This window comes from Phyllostomus discolor, chromosome 6, assembly GCF_004126475.2.
Source record: "Phyllostomus discolor isolate MPI-MPIP mPhyDis1 chromosome 6, mPhyDis1.pri.v3, whole genome shotgun sequence".
Taxonomy (NCBI): domain Eukaryota; kingdom Metazoa; phylum Chordata; class Mammalia; order Chiroptera; family Phyllostomidae; genus Phyllostomus; species Phyllostomus discolor.
This window is the reverse complement of record NC_040908.2, coordinates 42,549,707-42,573,039: the sequence shown is the minus strand read 5'-3', so window position 1 is coordinate 42,573,039 and position 23,333 is coordinate 42,549,707. Positions and strand designations below refer to the sequence as shown.

Genomic DNA, 23,333 nt, shown 5'->3' with positions numbered 1-23,333 from the left:
AAAGATGTGAATTCTACTCAAACCGATCAATGCAATTCTAAATCAAGATCTCAAGAAATTTGGGGGGGCGGGTGGAAACTGGCAGGCCAGTCTAAAGTGTGTATAACAATGCAAAAGGCAAAAAAACAAACAAACAAGGCACTGTCTCAAAGTTGGGAGAACCAGTTTTGCAACATTTTTTTAATTGTAGTAAATATGCATAGCATAAAAGTTACCATTTTAACCATTTTAAGTGTATTCACATTATTGTACAATGTCCAGAACTCTTTTTTTTATCTTGCAAAACTGGAAGTATTAAAAAACAAGTACCCATTCCTTCCCTCTTCCACCCACCACCCCCTGGCAATCACTTTTCTACTGTCTCCCTCTAAGAGTCTCACTGCTCTGCATACCTCACACAAGTAGAGCCACACAGTACTTGTCTTTTTGTGACTGACTTATTTCACTTAGCATAATGTCCTCAAGATTCATTTCACATCCTTTTTTTTTTTTGAAGTGGCTTACATGTTTGAGAATGTCTCAAAATAATGAAGGTTTTTCCAAAAACAAAGTCCATATTTAATAACATTTACTTGTGTCTATGCAACATATCAGGGAGAAGGAGGGATTGGTACAAAGGACTGGAATACAGATATATGCATAAATTGACATTCTTTGGCAAATTATAAAACTTATGAAACTTATTTATACCATTTGCAGATATTAAATAGAAGTTCTGAAATCTGAGTTTAGTAATCATAAAACTGATTCTCCTTTATTTGAATTTAATAAACATAACACACCTTAAGATAATTTAAAAATTAAAAGGGTAAAAAGAATACTGCCAGCATAACCACAGTTCTAAAAGTATATATCTAATACTTCAGGTGCTGCTCTTCAGATACCTGTGAAAACAGTGCAGAATGGCCAGACTTGGATTTCAGACACTGCTCAACATCTGTGTTCTGAATTTACTAGTATCTCTGAGCAATGTACAACCTGTTACTTCAAGGCAAAACCTTTACAAAAATGTAAACAATGTAAAAAGAGATTGTATTTAAGTATGGAGTCAGAAGATCAATAGAATACTATTTTCACTGTCACTCTCTAGACACAGTGCTGCAATTACGGAAATGTCTTAAATTTGTGTTGGCTACATGTGGCTGGCTACTGAGCATTTGAAATGTGGCTAATGCAACTGAGGAACTCAAGTTTTAATTTTACTTAAAATTAATGTAAGTCAACATAAGTGGTTAGTGGCCATGTGTGGTTCTAAACAGTCGACTTAAAAAAAATGAACCAAAGAATCAGAATTATGTTTTACATTTGAATAAAACTCTGTCAGAATCTCTTATTGAATATAATCTTTTCACTTTAATAACAGAGACATCACAAAACATTCAAACACATAAAAGGACTAGCTAAAATCTGATTCCTCCTTATCTTCACGAGTCAACATCCCAATAATATATATATATAATACTGTAATATATTGCATAGTAATGCATAGCTTTTACTAAGGATACACTGATGGTCAACTTCTGCCTCAGAATTTCACAAAATAATCTGTATTCAGCTTTAGTCTAAGCTTTAGGAAAACTGAATGCCAACTCTTACCCCTCAAACACTTTTTCAGAAATCTCTGAACCAATCCGTGATGATGTAGGTATCTCTTCATATTTTATCATTAAAACAACACCAGCTATTCAAACCAGGCACATCATTGGGATTAACTGGCACTATCTGAATATTCTACTTCAAATAGAAAATTTCCATATAACACTTATATTCTACCAGTTAAAGTCGTGTAAATGCCTAATATTACATGAGTAAAAATGTTGTAATTATTTTAAAAACTTAGTTTTGTACAAAATGTTTGCAAATACTTCAGTTAAATTTAAACTGGAAAACAAACTGACAGTAAACATAAAAACTGAGTATGTTAAGATATCTTTAGGGAGAATACAGTTTCATTTTTGACCCCACAAATGTTTATATAAATTTAAATAACAGTATCAAGCAGAGTAATGTAAATTGGATACCTTAATTCTAACCTTTAAAGAACTGTTCAGTATACTAACATTTATAGCATTAAACAAAGTGAACTAACCATTTTTAGCTATTTATTTACATTTAGATCAAGTCTTTAAGAAAAAGTACTAAAAAGAATTTTCATTTCCTGAATTAAACACCAAATGTTGCCTCGACCAGTGTGGTTCAGTTGGTTGGGCATTGTTCCACAAAGCAGAAGGTTGCTGGTTCGATTCCCAGTCAGGGCACATGCCTGGATGGGGGGTTCAGTCCCCAGTCAGGGCACATATGAGAAGCAAGGGATCCATGTTTCTCTCTGACATCAGTGTTTCTCTCACACTCTTTCTCCCTCCCTTTCTCTCTGTCTAAAAATAAATAAATAATATCTTTTAAAAGAGGTCAACCTTGTGCCTTAAAATTTCATCAGAAGAAAAAATATCCTCCAAAATCATGTATATTCATAAATCTGTGATCTATGTACCACAAAGATATAAAGTTCATGAATTATTTACAAAAATGCATTTTGTTTAACTATAAACTTCAAAACATATATTTTATTTAGAATGCTTTAATAAGATAATTCCTTATGACTGTGTCGATGGAGGCTAAACAAATTTTTCTCGTGTATCCCAAAAACTTCTAGCATGGTAATATAAGATCTCAGCCTCCTAATGATTTTACCATTAGGCCACTTGGCCTTTAGCCAAAAGGTATATTAAATATACTTTTAGTTTTAATTACCTTAAGAACTTGAGTTTAAATTTTAAAGTGAATTCTGAGTTACTTTTCAAATTATTTGGTGTGAAATATAATAAGCTAATCTAAGCACAATATTAAGCTCCAAAACCCAGTTATAAAAGACTTTTGGGCACAGGCCAAGGCAACTCACAAGCAGAAACACTTGTTCACCATTCAGCTGCATGCCCAGAATTCTCTGTGAAGTGCCACATTTAGAATCTTGTACCCCAAGTTAAGTGGTAAAGGAGCTGCCCTACTTCTGCAAATGTCAAGCAACCATGGTTCTTTATGTGGTGCTTTCAATAATACCCACTTGTCTTGCTATATCTAATCTTTAAAGCAGCTAATTAAATTCAGGCCCCACTGAAAAACTTGACTATTAACAGGATTCTGAGAAGAACTATATAAAAGGAAAGAGAAGAGTCACAAGGTAAGTGGTAACAAGGTATGACAAGGTATGGCAGAGTGCTCAGGTTAGTACTGTTGTTAGAAGCCTCCACTGGAGGTCTTTCACTTATGTTGGGTGACTTCCACCCATCCGCCCTCAACACACACATGTGCAAAGAAAGGTACCAATTGTTTGATTATGGCAAGCTGGGACACTTTTTGTCTAAAGCTTATTACAGGTTAAATTAGGTGGTAAGCACAATTTTCCATCACGTAAATTACCCCATATGCCAAAAGTTCTCTCTGTTGGTCATGCTGTCCTCACCCTCACCAGAAACCTCACAGAGCTCAGTTGAGTTCCACAAGCCAGGGGATCAGGGTTAGAAAGTTGCTTGGCAACAGCTTAAGTTACACTGGACACACCTAGTGACAGAGACATTTATTGACCTACTCTTCACTTTTCCCTTCTCAGCTACCTCAGGAGAATACACAAAGACATCCACTCAGAAAAAGATGGGTGGTGTTCGGAGACAACAGGGAGTACCATGCACTGCTGGATGCAGTTTAAACATTACTCTGACTGAATCACATTAGTCAATTACTAGAGCAATCTTTGTGCTTTCAATCCTAATCACCCTGACTCACTTTCTTCCAGACACAAATAGAATTCAGTGTTCAAAGAAAAGCTCTAATACAACTAAATATACATTGGGCAACCTCTACAGGTAAGGTAGGGCAAACCCCATGAGGCTTCCTGCAAAATGTGCAAGGGAGGCTAGGCCACTCTTGTGCTCTTTTCACTGGGATAAAAGAATTGGTCAAATACTCAACTTCCTCTTGGGAATTAACAAAAGAAAGTAGTTCGTAAGCTACTAAAGAACGATTTAAACAACACTCTGCCCTCTAAGATGTCAATCTAGCTTTTCTGCAGAAGCTGATTTTTTAAAAGATCTTTTAAAAATTGCCTACCATGATCTGAATCTTGCCAAGTCTGTTCACAACTTAGTTTCCAGTTAGAAGAAAAGCTGAATTCATCACACAGTCATAGACACACTGTTCCCGTTAGCAATAGTATAACCCAGTTTGTGGTAGCATATTTGTGCTATTCCTGGAGACAGTGCCAAACACCCCAAACAAGCTAACAGTGCCTGCCCTGTTAGAGTTCACAAGGATATGATTCTTGAAACCTGAAAGATTTTTTTCAACAAAAGCAAGTTTGCTGGAAAAAACGATCTGTGTAAACAAACAAGTTTGGAATGACACTCCATATGTACGGAAAGTGTCCCAAGAACACTGCTTATTCACTCAACCCTTACTGCAGTGTCTGTGTGCCAAGTTCTGTGCTAGGCACCTTTACATATTGTCTCATTTCACACTTCTAAAGGTAATGACCAAAATATGGGTCATTTGAAAGCTCTCACAGATTAATATAATGACCGAAAATTTATACCTAGACCAGAGATTTTTTTATTAATTAAGGGAAAGCTGAAAAATCTTGTACATTATCACGTGGTCCACCAACAAGTCCACCAACAAGTTCACCAACACCCTCTTAGCCACCAAGCTGAGCTAAACTCGTATTTCATAAAGCCAATAAAGCCATGACATACAGAATGCCCTCAACTTTCTGCCACCAGATATCCTCAGGACTTTCCTGCATTTTCATTTCCACTTCTTCCCCTCCTTCTGATTACAAGAGCTGTCTCCCACCCTAGGACAATCTATCAGTGCACATCTCAAGAACCCCACTTCTTCACTCATCCAATCTCATCTTCAGCCTTTCCCTCTCCATTCCTTTCCATCAGCATGAACATATTCAAATATTTGCCATCTAAAAACCAAAGAAAACAGTGATCTGTACACTCATTCCTTCCAACACTATGACGGGTTAAAGAAATATTAAGAATCCTCCCGGTTTAGGCTCAAGCTTTTATTGTAAGAGTGAAATATAGATGTGCTGTCTCCCAGGGAGAACTAGCTCTTTTATAACAGTGTGCAGCCAAGAGCGGGCCCCCAAATGGGGACTTGTAATGGGGTCCAGAACTCAGGGTGTCCAAGAAATATTATAAATATATATTTGATGTCCTCACCCCCACAAGTCTGAGGTGGGGGATGGGATGCATGGAGCAGGGCCATTGAGAGTTGTTTTGAATAGCAACAGTTTTGCAGATAACCTCTAGAACAGTCATTTAACATATGTATAACCTCTTACTGGTTTCACAGCTATGTTAAATAGCTGTGGCCACACTTTGAGCCAGGGAGATGGGAATGACTTCAACCCATGATGCACCTGGGAGGCCCCCCCCCCCCGTCACAGAGCCTGCGTGAGAGCTTGGAGATGATTGGCTCCATGCTATGGGGCCATGCCTGCCCAGACTTACTATGGCAGCCCAGCAAAGCTGGAAGAATACAGGAATGCTGGCAGGTGTAACTGATTGTGGGAGGAGTTGGAAATGGTGCTGCAGAGGAAGAATGGCTCGGGGATTTAAACTCAGGCACGGCAGCCATGCTGGGGCTTTTTGGGACCATGCAGCTTTGGTGAAAGTTGGGACCGTGCAGCTTTGGGGTGCACCCTTTTTGCCACGTGGCTTGGGAAGCAGGAGAGACTTTGCCTGGAAGAGGTGAAAGGATCCTTGCTGATGGGCCATGAGAAGGTGCCACATGGTTTTGGATTAACTGGAGATCATGGCGGCAATACAGCTGATGGTGCCAGAACCAAGACGTTGCCTGAATCATGGACTTCTACTTCTATTCCTAAGATATAGTAACCTGGCCTGGGCAAAGGGGAGAAGGAAGGACTGTGCATTTGTGGGTATTCTAAAAGACTTTAGTGTTTTTAATGAAGACATTACATCATTACTCTAAGTCTGTATAAACTTTTAAATAAACAGTCCCTTTCCTTTTCACCAATCTCTGGCATTGAAAGATGTCTTCCCCTGGCAGTGGGCAAGGTGAACCGAGTACAGAGGCAGGGGGACCCCCGGAGCACAAGGGTGGGTCCACTGAGTAATAGTATATCATTCACCACCCCCCCCCAGATCTGTTCTGTAACACTTCTCCATGGAAGACCAAACACCATTTTCAACTTAGTACCTGTAAACACTGATCATTTCCTTGGGAAAGAATTGGCTATTCTCCCAGAGGGAACAGTTGGTCAATTGAGTCACAAAAGGCCCTTAGTGCACAGACACTTTAGTCTAAAACGTATTTAACCCAGAGGCCCCAAAGCAAGACTTTGGAATCTCACCCAAGGGAAGGATGCTTCACTCAGATGAACCCTGAATGCTGCTATCTCAGGGGTTCCCTAGTGTCTGCGTTGGGGTATTGGTGATTTCCAGTCTGGTGATGTATGCTCTTGATTCTTGCTTTCTCTTTGCTCTTGCTTAATAAATTGCTTAACTATTCACCCTTGACTTGGGGTTTTTATTGTCTGCAAATCCTAACCTCCAAAAATAACTGGCTATGATCTCAAACATGCCCCTTAATGGCACACACCCACATCCTCTTTTTCTCCATCTTCTTAGAGGCAAAACTTCTTGAAAAGGTTGCTACATTCATCTCTACTTCTTTAACTCCCTTACACTCCCTCACCCAATGCAATCCAGTTTTCTTCATCATTCAATGAATTGCTCTTAACAGGGTCATCAACATCCTCAGAACTGCTAAATCATATCAGTAACATTAATACTTCTCTTTGTGCTCTCAGCTGCACTTAACACAACCGACCACTCTAAATTTTAAAATGCTCTATTCCCCTTGACTTCTGGAATACCACATTCTATTTTCCTTCTCCTTCTAGCTGATCCTTTTCAAGCCCATTCTAAGTAGACCTCCTTGTCCCTAGCAATCTGCTCTAATCCCATGGCTTCAATCACTCCTGTCTCTATGGCACCCAGACATCCCCAGCTGCTAGGCCAGGAGCCTGCTCACATCTGATCAATGACCAAATCCTGTCAGTCATGCCATCAGTCAGCACCCTGCTCACCCCTTACCTGTGTCACAGCAGTAGTCTCTATGGTCTCCTTACCCTCCACCTTGTAGGTGGGCAATCTTTTAAAAAAGAGAAGTTTGCACATGTTTCTCCCCTTATGACACAATTCACAAAAAATAAGACACTGACATGGCATGGCAGTTATTTGCTACCTACCTCAACATCGTTTTTCCCCTTCCACCTTAGAACCCCAATTTTCAGACAGGCACACCACCATTCCAAATAAAAGATTACATTTCCCAGACTCACTGTAGCTATTTGTGCCAAAGTACTGATCAATGTGATTAGCTGAAAGTGAGTTGTTAAGAGTTCCAGGAAGTTTCTGTGAAAAAACAGGGGATGTACCCTTTGTCCTCATTCCTGCTGTTTGGACTGGATACATGATGACCAAAGTTCACTTAGGCAGCCACCTGGGACACCATGAAGAGATATGCTAGGATGACAGAGTGCAAGATAGAGAAAGAAGCCCACGTTTTTGATGACCACACCACACTGCCATACTAGCTCTGGATTGTGTCTGTCTAGATTTATTTTGTCATTTTGAGTTTCACTATAGCTGAATCTAATCTTAAATGGAAGACACAGCTTTCAAGGTCCTTAATAATTCAGCCCTTTTGCCTTTCACATCTTCCTCTCCTACCCCTGACACACTGTGTCCCAGGAACATGGTTAAGCTCTCTAATGTGTCACATCTCATTTGCAGTCCTCTGCACTTTTCCCCCTCATGCAGCCTCACTTCACCAATTACCATTTCTTCGTCCTCCACATCTCAGGTCAGACCAGGGATTCTCAGGCTTTATAAGCCATGAGGAACTTGTAAAAATCAAAAGTTAACAGATGTTCTTTCAGGAAACTGCATCCCCACCCCCACCCCCAGAAACAAAACATTTTACATACAATTTACTTTACTACAGTGGAAATTTCACAGAATATAAAAATAATCTTTATAAGATGCCATTTATTTCCCAGTGAAAGTTAATATGCAAATAAGCCAAAAAATAAACTTTGACTGGCCATATGAATTTCCATGAGGCAGCTTCTGTTTGGTTTGACTAAGAAGTTGACACTGTGGTGTAGTTTGAGATGGTTACATGCATGCTGTCCTTATTTGCCATTCTACCTGACTTTTCTTTTTAATGATCACAAATACTGAAAACCTCAACTCTCTAAAAGGCAAGCTCTTACAACTTGCTCTGTCAGCAAATGCAGGCCTGTAGTAGGCACACCAGAATTCTCCAAGACTGTGAGATCTCAAAGCTCATATACTTCCTGTGTCTTCAAAGTCAATAAGGTCATCTTTGGTGAAGTCTGCATCACTTACGCAGGATTGCACCATCTTCAATGCAGGGCTCACAGATGCAGAAGGGGAAGGACTACAGTGATAAGTGGCACCCACTCTCCTCTGCAGCAACAAGACCAGAAGTGCTGGCTGGCATCACAGATACTATCTGTGCACTGGGCACCAAAACTTCTCTTCTAGCACAAGTTTTGCTTGGCTTAGAAATTTTTATCACTTTCAAACATTTTCAGAAGAGGTTCACTAGTAATTCTTTGAGGAAACCAGCAGGCACATAAACCAGCAGGATGAAAACCAGTAGTTGGCTTCCCTGAAAAATGCCTGAAATTGCAAGGATATTCTTAAGGGGATTGATGTAGCTGCTGTTTCTTCCATGACCTGATTCAAATCACTGAAATAAACTCTATCAATTCCAGTGTGAATGGAATCATTTGATGAAAAAGACTGCATCAAAAATGAATGAGGCAGTATAGTATGAGGCTGAGCACAGATTTTAATGCCAGGCTGCCTGGGTTTGAATGCTTATTACAGCAAATTATTAACTGCCCTAAACTGTTTTTATTTACTTTATTAGTTATGAAGATAAATGAGATAATGCATATAAAGTGCTAAGCAAAGTGTGTGGCCCACAGTAAGATTTAAAATGTTGGCTGGTATTACTACTACATCACTGATTCAGACCCACCCCCATTTTAACCACCACCCCCATTTTAACATATCTGAAACCAGGATGCATCATACAACCAATGGGATCCTGAAGTTAATTGGTTTAACTTCTTTTCTTCTCTAGTGGTATATAAAAGGTGCAACTTATAATCAATGGCATAAATTTTATAAAATATGGTACTGAATTTCTCTCTGCTTCAACTCACAAAGCAGCTTACTGATCAATCTATCAGGTAGGGGTTTCACCAAAAGTCTCTCTCTAGTCTTGTGTAACTTGAGGATACTTTAAGACAGAGATCAATACACTATAGTCTGTGAAACAATCAGGCCTGCCACATGTTTCATAAAGTGTTATTGGAACACAGACACTGCCATTAGTTTACATGTTATCTGTGGCTGCTTTCATGCTACCATGGCTGAGCTGAGTAATCATGACAGAGACTGCACAGCCTACAAAGCCTAAAAACATTTACTACTGGGCCTTTACAGAAAAGGTCTGTCAAACCCTGGTTTAAGACTATCTTCTGAGATGAGAAAAATGTAAGTTTTGATAATATTTCTTCCTTTTCAAATTTTACTTCTCCTAAAATGGCTCCATATGGCCTGACAACCTGGCAGGATGACTGCAGGGAGCAGGACCTCCCATAGGCTATGCTGGCTTCATGCTTCCATGGCAGGAACACTGTGGTATTACAATCCTCCAGGCTTTGGTATCTCCTCATATTTGTGCAGGGAAGTAAAATGCAACTGGTAGTAGAATTCAGGGAATTTTCAGAAAAACAGAAAGAAAACCTAAAATTACAAAGGTCTTTTATCCACTTTCATGAGGTTATCTAGAGGAGTCACATTCTCAGAGACAGGAGAGAATGGTGGCTCCCAGGGTGGGAGAAGGGGGAAATGGGAGTTGCTCAATGGGTATAGAGTTTGGGTTTTACAAATGAAAGTCTGAAGATTGGATGCACAACAATGTGAATATATTTAATACTACTGAAGTGTACACTTAAAAACAGTTTAGATAGTAAATTTCATGTTATCGTTTTTAACACAATTAAAATTTTTTTTAATGTCTGGAGTCTTTTGTCTGGGTGTGAACGTTCAAGCACCCATCTACTCTGTCAAGGAGTCCAAGAACCACAGAGCAAAAACATCATTCCTTTAGAAGTCTTTTGTGGCCCTCATATCCCAGAGTGAATCTGGTACAGCCCCCACTTCTTGCTTCAGGTACTATAAGCTTCTATGATAGCAATTACTATAGTGCCTCCAAATTGCTTGTTCAGTGCTCCACATCTCTTACATGACTATAAACCCCACGAAGGCAGGAACTGCCATATTGTATTCCACCCACCACATCCATCACCTTTAACCAAGTGTCAATCTCACTGGTGGCACTCACATTTTTGTTGAATAAATGATGGAAGTAATGGAGTTATTAATAAATGAAATCTATTCTCTGGAAATTATTTCTTGTCCTACTTTGGATAAAAAACTTACATCTTGTTTTATTAAACACTAAGTTTAAAGCAAAAGTGGTTTCATTACTAATTAGAAACCAAATTAAAAACACCCATTATTTTAATTCAAGAAAAAAAATAGTGGATTAGCATACATTATACACATTTAATAAAGAAAACCTGAATCTAAGGCTTAGCTTTGCATAAAAAATATTTATAGGCCATAATATTAATGTAGTAATTATAAACAATCCCTCTGTGGTAAGTAAACAACTAAAATGAACAATCACATGATGAACACTGTAAGCTGAACCTGGAAAAGTACATTTCCTAAGAAAGTTCTTTTGGCTTCTTCCACTTATAAATTATAAGAACATAAGGCAAACTATCAAATCAAATACATATTTCAATTGTGTCAGCTATTAACTCCCACATCTTTGGGTTTTTTAAAAATTAATTTAAATTATTCAACAGTGATGGAGGGAATCAGCTGTGCTATGCATACACTAAATCCTCACATGTCCAAAGGCAAGAAGTTATGAGAACAGGTAAGTAAACAGGCACTTTCAAAGAGCAAGTCAGAAATCTTGGCACTAACACTGTTCTTTAAACAATCACACTCATCAGCACCAACTCAATAACTCATGCTCAATGTCCTTGAATACAATCTGCTACTTCAAAATCAAATTCAAATCAAATCAAATTTTGTAAAAAAAAAAAAACCTCAACAAAAACTATTACCAGGAGTCAGAATCGTAAAAGTCACTTATTGTCATCTCAAGTTTCATATTGCCTCTCTGGGGAGCCAAACTTGAATACTGTACCTTTTTGTTAAACAAAGTTAAGGATCACAGCAATTCAAAGTCCAATAACCAATTACTACAAATAAAATAATAATCTCAATTAAATATTTCAAGCAATAATAAATAGCCAATAAAAATAAATTTTTAAGAAAATAAAAATATTATTCATCTGAACTGGTAAATTATTTTTAAAAACAAGAATACTTAATGCTTTAATAAAGGCAGTGAGACTGACAACAAAATAGTTCGTCAGGTCTCCATTCAATGTCAACTCAAAGAGACCTTTCCTATCTCTCTCTGCCTACCCTATTTAAAGTATTAACTCTATTTCCACATTCTCTAAATCCTGATCCTTTTTATTTATAACCACGCCACTTATCACCACTTGAAATACATTACATTATCTTTTATTATCCACACCTCCACCAGATTGTAAACTAGAAACTAGATGAGGACTGGGTTTTACCAGCGCAATCCTCTAATATACAGTTAGAACTCAAAAAAAAAAAAAGGCTGTTGAACCAAAAATTAATATGAGAGTACAAACTGGTATAGTCTTTCTGGAAAGCAGTTTGAAATGTGTAAAAAGAACTTTCAAAAGTTCATATCCTCTGAACAAAACACCATTTCTGATTATTTATTCTAAGAAAAAAATCATATATGCAAAGATTTATGTGAAAGTATATTAATCACAGGGTTTTTATAATAGCAAAAAATCAGAATCAAGCTCCATGTATACTATAGGAGAGTCCCCAGAAGTAACACACACTAATACACCTGTACAAACTCCCAACCCTCATGTCTTATCAAGTATCTCTACTAATATATTTCCTTCAAGTGGTAAGTGGGATTCATTGCCTTGTTTCCTACCATGAAAAAATTAAGGAAAAACATTTGACTTACAAAGTTTTGCCATGTTCAGTAACAAGTGATCAAAGAACTAATCCTATAATGATTATCAGCCATCCTTCCTACAATTTCACCTAAGCTTTAACACTGCAATGCCTCCCTAGCTCACTAAACCTTACACCCCACAATGAACAACACCCATCAAGCCTTTAAATACCTATACCTCCACACAATATAAGAATGGGCCCCCAATTCTTTTAATACCTGAAACAGTCCTCTGAGACAAGGCCAACCCTTTACATCTACCTTGAATTTAGTTGTTTATAAAATCTATGAATATATCTGGAGTTGTTGGTTAAAGACAATTTTACATATATCCTAGGGTTTTCACTATGTGGATACCCTCTAATAATACCCACCAAACAGAATACCACAGGTAACCATTTTCATGATGGAAGGCATTATGTTGTTTATTCTCACTGACCTGACAGAATACAGACCTCCTGTAATACTGAAGGTTTGAGAGTTAGCTAAATTTTATCTCTGCAATGAGGAAAATTTGCTAGGATAGATGAGCTTTATCTATTACAATGAAAACTACAAGCTACTAACGCATCTGATACAAGAGAATTATAGGAATGAAAATTATGGTTCTACTAGATGAAATATTCTACCAAAAATATAAAAATAAAAAGTATCATTCACAATCATCAGTGAAATATATATCAAATTAAGTATACTGTTAATGAATATATTAAAATATATTCAACAAAGACAAATAATAGAACATGCAAGTTACATGAAAGTTACAATTTTTAAAAGAAATACCATCTATATTTTTAATAAAATTGTGTTGTTTCTCCTGTGCCCAAGATAGTACCTAACATCTAGGGGGAACTTAATAAATATTTGTTAAATGCATAACAACAATAGTAAACATCTATTGTCTTTATCAGAATGTCTGACACAGAGTAAGTGCTTTACATGAATTCTCAATAATCTTCACTAAAATCTTACCTTTATGTCTACTTTTTTATGAGTGAGGAAACTGAGGCTTCAAGCAGTTAAATAACCTTTCCAATGTTATATGGCTAAGAAGCGATGAAGCTGGGATTTAAAACTCTGGAGTCTGTGTTCTTGATCTCACTGGCATTACTACTAAACTGGAAGTGTTAAATACACCAAAATCAGAATGATTTCAGTATGCCTAAGTAGGTAGTTTTGTATTGGTTGAATATATTGTAATTGACACTGAGCATAAAGTAATTTCTCAGATACCTGTTAACTAATCATACGACTGAGAATATTATAGCTCGATCTCATTAAATATTTTAAAACTATAAAAAGTTGCTCAGTTCCTATGTAATTTCAATTTTGTTTAGGATCTAAGAACTTAAAAGCACAGACATTCCTCACCTGCCTCCTATAAATACATGTATATTCCAATTAGCCTGCTGTAAAGCTAAGAACTTCTCATCTTCCATACTTTCCGGCATCTTCTTAGTTCAGCCAAACTGATTCCTCCTAATTGACAGTAATTTGCAGACATGGTTCCTACTTACTTTGTCTACTATCATCTCCCAGTCATTTCCATTCTTATTCCGTAGTACTACTATAAAACTGTAGTTTTTAGAGAACCTTCTACTCTGTCATGCCTTGGGCTTTTATACTCCACGTCCTCTTAACCTGAAATGGCCACCTGACTTTTTGAGCAAACTCTTACTTCTACTCAGTTCTAATATCACCTCTTCATTTCTTACTTTCTCTGGACTTCCCAACTGTCCAGCTGCTCCTTCTCCTGCTACACTTGGTCAATATATCAGAAGCCTATGTATCTAAAACATTCTGGACAGAAGACAGTTAATTTATAAATTAAGTTCAAGCACAGAATAATGAAAAAGTTTTAGGTACATAAACTATTTCAACTGTTTACAAATCAAGGTACATTCATCCACAAAGGTCTTTTCCTTGGCTATGGTATGGATCTGTTGACCAGAGAGCTCTGTGTCATCTTACATAAAGCTCACAAATAATATACCATCTGTGATTTCCAGTTTCATTTCTTCAAAGAGGATCAAGAACCTAGTCATCTGTGAAACAATCTACATTCAAAAAAATCATTCTAGACTTACACAAATTTTCTCAATCTTTCATACTTGTCTCACCCACCTCAATGGGGTTTGTTTGTTTCTGGCTATTCATCTTTATCCAATTTTCCCAAAGCATTCAACTCATTTTTCATAAAAATAATGTTTTAAAAACCCATTTCATTGGCTTATATAAAATTTAATTACATTTGTCATTATAACAAATATAACTGTCATGAACAGGTTTGGGAACAGAGTGAGTTCTGGTGAGCAAACCATTCTATTAATGAGAGAAAAACTTAATATTAAGAGCAGACTAAGCATTCAAAAAAAAAAAAAAAGAATTCCAGTTAATCTCTCTAGCTTGTTTAGTGGAAAATGACCAGTGAGCATCTCCAGAACTACCCTCATAGCTATTATCCCACTGTACTATACCCATATCTTCATGCAAACATCTCCCACTACATCAAAAATTCAAAACTGGTCTGCTATTATTGCATGCCTGTGCTGTTGATTCCTTTAGCCCTCTAGGCAGCTGGGCAGAGCTTGAGACAGCAACAGACTCCTCCCAACTAAAGAGCCTCTTGTATTTACTCTGCTCACTTTTTCTGCGTGTTACTACACAGGAAAGGTTGGGAAGCATTGCACAAGGTTATAAGCTCTGTAAGAAGAGTGACTGTCTTTATTTTTTACATTCCCAATAATTAAAATAGTGGATATTTGATAAATTTGTAGAATAAAAATAATGAATAAAGGAGACTTCTATAGCTTCGTGTAGTGACTACAGGTAAACTAGAGAGAAGAAACTTCAGCCAGGGAGATGTTACTGCTGAGGGTAAGCCTGAGCCAGAAGAACAGTAATGGCAAATTAGACTTTAAGAGGATCTTATTTATTTACACATCCATGTTTTCTCTCTCCTACTAGAATGAAGCTGTATTAGTGTTAGGCCTTCCTCTGTCTTTTTTACTTGTATCCTAATGATGAGATAAAAGCCCACCACACAGTAGCTATTCAATAAATATTTGTTAAATGTGTTGCCAGAAGAACTTCAAAGCCTGTGAGGGTATTTTAAGCTCTAAGGGAAGGAGTAGAGTCTATGTAACAGTTCTACTCCAGATGGAGAAGTGATGGAAAAGCTGTTCTGTAACACTTTCAACTTCCTTTCAAACACTGATGGCATCTGGTGAGTCTTCTATAACATACCATAGTGGGTGAGAGTCTGGGCTCAGGCAGATCTGGGCCTATATACTGGTCCTACCACTTACTAGGTAAGTCATCTCTGTGGACAACTCAATTCCTCTTGGTCTGAGAGTCTTGCATTGTGAAACAGGGATAACAGTGAGCTCCTACAGTTGTTGGAGGATCACATAAGGAACTGAACCTAAAGAGCTGAGAATAATGCTTGGCACATTAGTATTGAATAAGTATTTGCTGTTATTTCTGCTACTAGTATTTTTGATAAGCACATAAAGTACCCCACATTCTTTGCATCAGAGACAAAGACAGGTTTGTACTCTTTGATGTACTTCATTACTGTTACTAAAGAATACCAAAGAACTAGGTCTCTGAGCCTGACTACCTAGTTCCTACCAGGGCTCTTCCTTTTAGGCAAGTTACTATGAACTCCAGTTTCCTCTTTTGTAAAATGAGCATAATAGTAGTACCTATCTTCTTCTAGGTCTGTTGCAAATATTAAATGAGATCAGGAACGCAAAGAACTCAATACAAGATCTGACATACAGGCACCCCAACACTGACAATAAGCATTAACTGTAGATGTAGAGCTTTGCAAACATAACTCTACATATTTTCTTAAAGTAAAAAAATGCTTAAAAAGCTTTGTTTTATTAAAAAACAAAAACTTAGGAATGGTGTTTGTTTCTTGCTCTTCAGAAAGAGAAAACTTACCAATCTCTCAAGGGCTCTAAGACTAAAATAAAGACACTTGTTTTAAACAAGCCCATCTATAAACAGAAATCTTTGTTTAATGTCTGACTTATACCTTTTTCCATATTTAGTCTAGTCACAGGTATCCCTCTGGCATTTCCATGTTTCTTCTCAGCTCTTATTTATTTTCCATTTTAAGTTTGGAAGGAAAATCCTATCAGCATTTTCATTAATTATTTGTGCTTCTATCGACAGAACAGAAGTTTAAAAATGGGATATAGGTAACAAAATCAGCTTGGATAGCCATATAATGTTTTTGGTTAAAAACGGAGTATCTTTGCAACTTTTCTATGAATCAGACCATTTTATAATTAAAGTTTATTTAAAAAACATACATTATAAATTGCTTCTCACTCATTCCATTCTTACAGCATTTTGTTTCTTACTCTTGATATTTTTGCCTCTTAAAGTCCCACACCCACTGCCCTTCCATTAAAAACTATAGCACTAAAAATAGAACTGTCTTTTGATCCAGTAATTCCACTGCCATGATTATACCCTAAGAATCCTGCAACACCAATTCAAAAGAACCTATGCACCCCAATGTTCATAGCAGTGTTATTTACAATAGCCAAGTGCTGGAAATAGCCTAACTACCCAACTGTAAATGAGTAGGTCAAAAAACTGTGGTACATTTACACAATGGAATACTACACAGCAGAAAGAAGGAACTCCTACCCTTCACAACAGCATGGATGGAAGTATAGAATATTATGCTAAGTGAAATAAGCCAGGAGGTGAAAGACAAATACTATGTGATCTCACCTATAAGAGGAACCTCATGAACAAAACAAACAAATGAGCAAAACAGGACCTTGTTTTCAAGGTCCAGGACCAGGTTCCTTGTTTCCAGAGGCATGGAAACAAGGAACAGACTGACAGTGAACAGAGAGGGAGGGGAGGGGGATAAGGAGGATAAGGGGGGAAAGAAGGGGAAGGGACCAGTCAAGGAACACATATGAATGACCCATGGACATGGACAATATGGTGGGGATTGGGGGGGCAAGGCAAAGGGGGAAAATTGGGACAACTGTAATAGAACAACAATAAAATATTCAATAAAAAGTCAAAAAGAAAAAAACCTACAGCACCTTCTGAAATGCTGAAGAAATAGAAAATGATAATATTCCTAAAAGGACAAAGCCAGCCCCATTTGCTATTGTGGCACCATTTGCTCAGCAGGCCTATGACCTAGTTAAACATGACTGCCATTTTACTCTTCTGAGCTGTCCCCAAGACTGGAAATTACTGGAAAGCAGGAAGAGAAATAACTGCTCCTACAGGCACAGGCAGAAGATAACACTGGAACAAATTGTTACAGCGCCCCAGCAGCCCAGGCGCCACACGGCAGCACCCTCCACCCTTTTTCAACCCAATTATAATCCAATAAAAGATCAAAGCCCCCACCCCTCAAGGCTGGTATATCTCTCCACACCATGTCTCTCTCCTTTCTAGGAGAGTGAATAAAAACTTTATTTTCTACACTTGCTTCTCTTTGTGAATTCTTTCACAGCCTACGTAACCGACCACCTTAACAACTCTCATTACAATTGTGTACTTTAAACCTGGTAAACTAGAGAAGAGATGACAATAAAAGACTTGGCAGATAACCCAAATGACAAAAACAAGATATAAGCAAAAAGCAGGGTGGTTACAGATGGAAAATGACTGTACAAAACAGAAGGTAACTATGAAGAGAAGATGCTAAGTGTTTCCTAAGCCTAACTGCTCTAGAATTCTTTATAGAAATTCTAGAAGTAAAAAGACTTTTGGATATGCTTTAACTGCTAAAGGCAAAACAAGTATATACAGATGGTAAAAAAGTAAATACTCATTATCCTTTTATAGAAGTCAGCTTAACTCATAAAATTAGTCAACCTTGTGGGCATTTGGACCATATCCTTAAAACTAAGGCTGTAGTTTTCAGAGAACATTCTACTTCCTTATGGATTAGAAAACAAAGGTAAATGACCCAGGGAATTAGAAAAGAGTTCAAACGGAAGAGATAGGAGGGTCCAAAGGCCAATCTGCTAATGTGACTAGGACTAGTTCTTTACTAAAATCGCTTCTTATATTTCTCCTACAAGCCAACCCTCCTGATAGTCTAACTATGAAGAAAAGATGCTTCAAAATAACTGATACTCCTATATTCCTCAAAAAATAAAACTGAAGCACTAAATAACCAAGAGTAAAGTAGTGTAAGAGCATGTTGGAGCAGCTTTGGAAAAATGAAGCTGGAGTAGGAGGGAAAGGCCAGAAGCTATTAAAAAAAACCTTCTATGGAAGGTTAAAAGGTAGGTGGAGGTGGGGGCAGGGAGGATGAGGCACAGTGTGAACAAACACTAAGAAAAAGGCTAAGACTAAGGTGACACGGAACTGAGAGTGGAAGCTAGGCTGACCTTTTACTTTCTAGAAGTCTGAAGGAAAAAATGGCAGTATTTCAGAAAGATACATATTTTCTTAGCTTGTTTGTTTAAGGGAAGAGGGAAATGGGAACCAGAGCTTTGTAAGGGTTTAAGAAGCATAACTTAAAACTGACAGGGGATGATGGAAAAGTTCTGTATCTGATTGTGATGGTAGTTAAACAACCGAATGCATTTGTGGGAACTCATAAAACTGTACACTGAAAGAGTAAACTTTACTATATGTAAATTATATCTCGATAAACCTGACATTAAAAAATAAAAGCTATTAACAGCTAAAATGCCAATTAACCTTATAAGGTTTGTTTATTACAATGTAAAAAAACAAAAACAAGAATAGGCATTTTTTAACTATTTGGGTTCATGTTTTACAAAAAATCTAAACTAACTGTTTGAGGTATATAATGAAGCATGGTTTTTACATTCTGTTCCAATCTTCCACCATTAGTGTCTCTCTTAAATGGAAACTGTAGTTTCGGACATCTCTCCAGTGTAGCCTCAGTCAGTGACCAGGAGCTGTAGTGCCAGGCAAAGAGATTCAGCATCTCTCTCCCTTAGGGCTTTTCTTCTGGCTCTAGACTTGGAGAAGCAGACACATCCACCGTATCATCCATAGCTAGAGAACAGCTACATGCTATAAGCATATTATTTCTAGACTCCTACCATTCTCGAAGCTTTTCTTTTCTTTGATTTTCCTCCCATCATTTGAAAAGTTTTGCCTCAAGGTTAACCCCAGGAGTCTACTAATACCCAGAAGTCTCATGCCAGTTAGATGCTTACACTGCACCTCACAGGCTGCTTATGGCACTGTTCCATAGTTAGCTCTTTCTGGATCTATTTTCTCCACAGACTTGAGGCCAAAATGCTGAAGAGGGACCAAGACAGATTTCTGTAGCACCAGCATCCAGCTAGTGCCTTGCAGAGAAGAGGTATGCATTAATTGTTTCTTCAATGAGATTCTAAGATGGTATTTCTTAACCTTTATGAGTCAGGAACCCCTTTGAAGGAATCTGCTCTGTAAGATATGTACATTTATGCACAGATTTACTTATAATGTCGAGAAATCTATGAAGGACCTATAATTCCTGCAGACCTCCCAGGCTGAGATGCCTGGTGTAAACATTCCAGTCTCATCTTGGCTATACAGTGGGAGAAGCACAGTCAGCTGTCCACATGTGATCTAAAACAGGAAAAGAATTTAGTAAAATATCCCCCAAGGAATGACAGGCCAGAAAGGATTAGAATTAGACGTAGGCACGGGCTACCCATCTTTTTTATGTAAAAATTCTCTTAGTATCAATCTTATAGGTTCACAGCTATCCTATATTAAATAAAGATCATAGAAATTCCCTAACAGTTGTAATACAGATGAAGATGTGAGATAGAAGAACCTTACACATTTTTGTCATCCACTTATAAGATACAAAATACCTACATAAAAGACATACCTGAAGAGTATAATACCAAAATAATCTATATAACAACATATGAGCCAAGGTCCAAAAATACTGTAGGATAGGGTGCACGGAGGAGAGAATGGTGACAGGTTCAAAGAGTGGTACTACCACCAATACCCATGCTACGATTTTCCCAAGGACCTCAACTCTGTGAGACTGGACAGTCCCCTAACAGTGGACACAAAGGCAGTGATTAAAGATCTTGGTCCAATATTACCTGGGGTCTCACAGTCAGTCTTGCAGCTGACATTAAAGAAGCCATGTATCTACCATTACTATTTATCAAGTGAAATAATGAATAACTAACCAGAATGGAATTAAGAATCACAGACTTGTGGTCAACCTCCTTAGGCAAGTCCCCTTCCTGAAATAAAGGTACTATATATAAAGGCACGTGTGAAGAAAGGTAGTCCTGGGGGACACTAGACTCTTAAATTCAATGTGGAATCAAAAAGCAGGGAATTAGTTAAAAGTAGGTAATATTTACTAAATTAATATTAGTGTATTTGCTTAAATTAGTTAATTCTACAATTATCACTTTAAAACTTTTATGTCAAGGAAAGATACAACTCTTATATCCATCAATGTTCTCAGGGCCATTTTCTTAAATGCTATTATTTCCTTTTTGTAGAAAACTTTTTCATTTAGGATCTCATTTTATCTTTACACACATACAAAATAAGTCTCCAATGGCTTTACCATTAGCTAACTGTAGTCTTCACCATGCTCAGAGCAAACCTATGTAACATCATGTTAGATCCTTGACCAAACTGCCTCCAGTAAGTCTTTCAAAAAGATGTGCAAACATTAGCTGTACAATACACTATGATTCATCTGAAAAAAAAAAACAACTATGTATTTTTACTCTGTGTATGTACACTATAACTTCCTCAGAATGCCTTGTCATTTAAACATATATATTTCAATGTTTCTGTACTGACAGACCAGGAGTACAAAAAGCTCCCAGTTACTTTGTGAAGCAAAACAAAAAAATCTGTTGAAGCTAAATACCATATTGGTATGATATTCTGTATGCCAATTCTCTGCCTCAATAAAAAAAAAGAGAATTAACTGATATAACTCCTTTTGAGGACTTTAAAACAAGAACAATGACAATCATAAATCAAATGGGGACAACTTGTGTTCCTAATTAAATGAAAAAAGGCCTTCTTTATAAAACATTTTTTAAAGATTTTTTTATTTTAATCATTGTTCAAGTACACTTTTCTTCCTTTTACTCCCAGTCCAGCCCTCCCACCCAACCCTCCCCACTTCCCTCCTATTACCACCCTCCCCCTAGTTTTTGTCCATGTGTCCTTTAAATTTGTTCCTGTAAACCCTTCCCATTCTCCCTGAAATTCCCTCTTCTCTTCCCTCTGGTCACTGTCAACCTGTCCTCTATTTCAGCGTCTTTGGTTATATTTTGTTTGTTTCTTTGTTTTGTTGTTTAGGTTCCTGTTAAAGGTGAGATCATATGGTGCTTGTCTTTCACTGCCTGGCTTATTTCACTTAGCATAATGCTTTCCAGCTGCATCCATGCTGTTGCAAAGGGTAGGAGCTCCTTCTTTCTTTCTGCTGCATAGAATTCCATTGTGTAAATGTACCATAGTTTATAAAACATTTTTCATATAAATGAGAATGTACTTTATTATCGCCAGGGGTCACTGCCAGCCAGGTGACCACAGGTTTTAAGTTATAGTTTAACAGAACCTGTTAGCCTCAGTACTATCTAGAGCAAGCTGTGCACCTCCTCATCTCCTATCTTCTATCACTTCCCATCCTCCCCCATCCCCAAGAGGTAAGCTCAAACATTAAGCTTGGCCAGGAACAAGACATTCTCACAGCCTCTCTAGAAAACAATGAATTTGTCCAATGAAGCTGTAGATGCTAACTGGGCCTTCCTTGATCTATTCTAAAACATTAATCCTAATATATATATTTTTAATTTGCTTTTATTTATGTAGCTAAATGATCAAGATAATCTTGATTATAACATTCACGTAGTTAACAATTACAAAACTGCAGCAGAGCATTATCCATATCATACTCCATAAATCAAATTCTTCATAGCTCTTATTCAATAAAATATGGACTCAAATAGGCTTTTCAAAAAACATGGATGTGTTCACTGACAGAACTAAAATGAAGTATTCAACACAGTAGGCAAGAGTAAGTAAAACTTGACAACATAAAGTTTTAATACCCATCTCTAGGTATGTCCCTCAATCTGGTATTTATGAAAAAATGTTTTTGTCTTAAAACTAATCATCTAAATTGAAAATGGCACGTGAGGTCAGTTTTCTGGGGGCCAAAGAAGTAAACTACTAAAAATCTTCTGAAAATAAATATATTAAAACGGGGTCATCATATACAAGGTCTGTCCAGAAAAAGGCCAACCATTGATAATATGATAATGGTTTGTGCAACACTGATGGAACCTGGAAGCCAAGGAGAGCGGACTAGAATGCACGTCTGTGAACAATTATGACTTCACTGAACTAGCCAGTGGGGGCAATAAACGCTGTTGAGTGAACACACATACTGTGGACCATTGCATTCAAAATGACTCAGAGTAGAGCAACTAACCTGCATCAAATTTTGCATTAAGCTTGAACATTCCTCCAGGGAAACTATTCAGATGATTCAGGAGGCCTCAGCTATGGGCAACTGGTGACTGGCAGCTTCATCACAACAACGTGCCAGCTCATGCATCACATCTCATGCAGTACTTTATGGTGAAATTTCAAATCACCCAGGTGACTCAGCTCCCCTACAGCCCAGATTTGGTACCCTGAGACTTCTGGCTTTTCACAAAACTAAAATCACCTTTGAAAGGGAAGAGATTTCAGATCTTCCATGAGATTCAGAAAAATACAACAGGGCAGCTGATGGCAGTTGGAAGAACTGTGTAAGGTCCCAAGGTGCCTATTTTGAAGGAGACTCAGGTATTATTGTCCTATGTGCAATATTTCTTGTACCTTGTATCTTCCTCAATAAATGTCTCTATTTTTCACATTGTATGGATGGATACTTTCTGAATAGACCTATTTTCCATAAGTGCCAGAAAGAATATAATTTATGGGCCCAGCAGGCTTCTGCTGCGCTACTCTGCTGGTTGTAAGAATATAATTTAAATTTTGCAAGCCATGTGGTCTTGATTACAAATATTGAACTCATTGTAGTATTATAACACTGTAATAGCTATAGACAATATGTAAATGAATGA

General features: G+C 37.4%; 1 protein-coding gene and 1 long non-coding RNA gene across 3 annotated transcripts in view; one reads left to right on the top strand and one right to left on the bottom strand.

The window, feature by feature from the left end:
- UGP2 (UDP-glucose pyrophosphorylase 2) overlaps positions 1-23,333 on the bottom strand; it is a 60,248-nt gene that overhangs the window by 12,112 nt on the left and 24,803 nt on the right. The window lies entirely within an intron of this gene.
- Positions 19,202-20,955, top strand: LOC118501109. Its single transcript, XR_004903697.1, has 2 exons — positions 19,202-19,388; positions 20,574-20,955. It is a non-coding gene; the product is annotated as an uncharacterized LOC118501109 (long non-coding RNA).